The sequence below is a fragment of the Physcomitrium patens genome, chromosome 13, assembly GCF_059467195.1.
Source record: "Physcomitrium patens ecotype Gransden chromosome 13, ASM5946719v1, whole genome shotgun sequence".
In the NCBI taxonomy this organism is placed as follows: domain Eukaryota; kingdom Viridiplantae; phylum Streptophyta; class Bryopsida; order Funariales; family Funariaceae; genus Physcomitrium; species Physcomitrium patens.
In genome coordinates, this window is record NC_143422.1 from 8166818 (window position 1) to 8170559 (window position 3742).

Consider the following 3742-nt stretch of genomic DNA (forward strand, 5'->3'; position numbering starts at 1 on the left):
ATTTCCTGGGTGTTTTAAGTTGTACGGAATACAGTTAATTGTGTGACCCTAATGTGTAAGCTCATGCGGTATTCTTTCCTTGTGTTCGAATCCCCCTATACAGGTTTAGTCTCATTAGATTAGTTAGAGTAAGTAAAATGATAATCACATTTTGGCGCCGCTGCCGGGGAAATTGATAATAGCATGGAATATTAGGTATTAATTGCCGGTTGAAGTAGATGGAAAATAGGTAGCAGTTGCAGAAGAATATAATGAAAGTGTATAGTTATTAAGAATGAGAACTTAACAGTAAAGAAAATACGGTAGTCAAGAGAAAGAATAGAGAGATCGCAAGCAAGAAATTTTTTGCAAAACGAGCAACAAAGAAAGTTAAAAAAGAATCATAGATAAAGCTGGATTAAGCCATGGTTGCATGCCTATTGTCATATTGGAGCATACTCAGAAGTTAATCGATATCTAATATTTCAGAAGTATATACCGTTAGAGAAATTGCCAAGAGCACTTGCGGAAAATTTGGTCAATAGGCTAGGGTTTCTTCTGAGACCATTAACTGAGAGTGGGGGAATCACAGAAGAGTTGGGTACTCCATTGGGTACGTTTCCAATAGAGGAAACTGCCGATTCCGTCAAAACTGGTTCCATAGAGTCGCATAAATTATTGGTCAATAAGGGCCAATTCAGTGTGTTTCAAAATCCGTCATTCTCACCTTCTATTCAACCAATAAACTTGTTCAAGGATAATAATAGCAAATTGAGTAGGGTGGAAAGTTCAGAAAATATATTTGGGAGGGACGCAGACTATATTAACAAACGATTAAGTATCACATTGTCAAATTCAATGACGACGGGAGGTCCAACGGTTCCTATAGCAGTACAAATGGGTACTGTGAGTGATCGCACAACTAGCGTGGCTCCATTACCTACCTTTAGGGGCTTTCCGGGTGCGGATCCAGATCAACATTTGTCGCAATTTTTGATAACATGTGTCGTCAATAATGGGAGAACCGAGGATATTTGGTTACGATGGTTGCCAGCAACCTTAAAGGATACGGCATTTGAATGGTATAACCGTCAAATAGTTGGTCAATTTTCGAACTAGGAAGCATTGAAGAATGCATTTTTGACCCATTTTTGACCCGTTTTCGACCAATTGGTTTTGAAGATTGTCTTCGAGGAAGGTTAATGAACAGCAAAATGATCCTAGAAGAGGTGGTAGAATCGTACTATGGCCGAGTGGCTGATATACTTAGTAAGTGGCAGAACCACCAAATGCCGGAGGCATTTATATTATCTATATTAATAAATGGTTTGCACCCACCAGAGCTAAAAATGTTTGTCAAAGAAACTCAACCAGTTATGGTATCTGCATCCCTTGATAGAGCCAAGGTTTGGGAGGAATGCCATTATGATCAGTTTTTAATTGTGAGTGCCACGATGATACCAGTTCAAAGCAATTATCAATATCCGACTTTGAACGGAGCAGTGGGTAGTTATCCACAGATGATCGAAACAGTGGCCCATTCAAGTGCCAATACTCAAGGGCCAGTTAATGTTACCCCATTGCAAGCTTTACCACTGCAAGTCACAACAGCGTATGCTCCATATTTTCCATATCAAACACAAGACTCAACTTTGGCAAAAAAACAAATAATACCAGCTTCAAAAGATTCCAATGAAGCCTTGTTATTGAACTTGACGAAGAAAATGGAGGAAATGGCCGTTAATATGGCCAAAGATAAAGAGAAGAGGCAAAAGCCAACCAATACTAGGACCAATGTATGGTGCAGTAATTGTTAGGGCCACGGTCATTTGGTAACGGAATGCCCGTCACCTTCACAAGTGTTGGATAAATGTACATTTTGTGGAGGCAAGCACTTAACCGCTAATTGTTGGAATTTGCAAAGACAACAACAATTCAGTAATCCGACCATGATTCCACCAACTCCATGGGATGTCAATCAAGTTCAAACAGGAAATACGATTGGATGGCATGGAAATCAATCTAATCGACAAAATTGAGCAGTCAATCATTTTCAGAATTCCACTTATAATCAAGAGTTTGTATCAAATCCTCAGAACTATGGTAAGGAACAGCATGGATATCAGCCATATGCTCCATCGATGCTATTGAACTAAGTACAACCGGGACAACCAGGATCGTTTTTTCAACCTACATGGAACAAACCTAATAGGTATATACTGGTGGAGACACCCAATATGCCTGATGGAGGTGCAAAAAGGCCATTGCGTTGTTTCCGTTGTAGACAGATTGGTCATTATGCCAATGAATGTCCCAATCCAAGAGCCAGTGACGATTATGCGCCAGTTTGTGGGAATTGCAAGCAGTCAGGGCATACGTATCAGCAATGTAATGCTCCATTCAATTTCAATAATCGCGATCAGCAGATCCAGAGTCCAGAAAAAATGGAGGGAATAAATCGAGGTCCTCAAGACTCTCCAGTAAATTGGGTGGAATGTGTCCTTACCGTTTTTACTAGGAGTCAACAAAAAGAGAAAGGCCCAATTAAACATTTGGAAGATCCTAAAGCGAAGGGCCAATCACACTCAATTATGGATCCATCCCATTCAGGTCCTGACACTGGAAAAGTCTTGAGCCCTGATTTGGTTGCGAAGCCCAATGAGGTCCCAATTACGGAGTTTTCAGTTTCGTCTCGAATCGGTCAGTTCCCACAGCAGTTCTAGGAAGCATCATACCCGTTGAAAGATTCCCTTGAGAAAGGTAGTCCCAAGGAAGCTCAAGTTGCTGTTCCAATTCCAAGGCCAGGGCAGCAGAATAATTTACCTCACGGAGTTAAACTCAAACCCATGAAACGGAAGAGGGCATTGAGAATTACCCTAAATATGGAACCCTACGATATTTTAAAGGATTTGGACGCTATTCGGCCTTCAATTTCTATGAAGCAACTTCTAGCAGTTGCACCAAAGTGTCATTCCACCTTGAATTCATTCCTAACAAGACATCTGCATCGTAATATGGAAGTTTGTGAAGTTAGTTTGAACCCTGATCCAGGTGCACCAACCATTGATGTTTCGATTGATGGTGTTCTGATCTCTGGCGTCTAGGTAGATGGAGGTTCTAGCGTCAATTTAATGAACGCAGATACAATGGATGCTTTAGATCTCGAACAATTAGTCCCCACGACATTGGTATTACGGATGGCAGATTATAGCCAAGTTAAGCCAATGGGTATTTTACGGAGTGTTCAAACTATAATTGCAGGTATTGCATATGAAATTGACTACATTGTCTTTCGCTTACAACGTTCGACTTTATCGTACCCTATTTTATTGGGACGACCTTGGCTGTATCAAGCAAAGGCCAAGAACGATTGGGGTCAGGGTACTTTGACAATTGGTAAGGGCGTAGATAAAATGGTGTTACAAATGTACCCAGTACGCTATCACGGGGAGTCTCAGTTGCCAGCATCTGAATTGACGTCGGACGAAGAGCTTAGCTCCGAGGATGACACAGAAGTATCGAGTACGGAGGCCAATGTGGAGGCAGCACTACACCCTGGAGTGGTGTACCAATGTGGAGGTTCGGGGGAGTACTTGATATACCCGAAGGATTCGGAAAACTCTGCTTATGTTAATATTGACTAGAAACCTCCGCACGATGTGCACCATGTTAGTGCCCTCGAGACGAAATTCGTTACTTTGCATATTTTGAACATACCGAGTAATTTTAAATCACTGCGGGAATTGAAACAGAGTATTGTTGC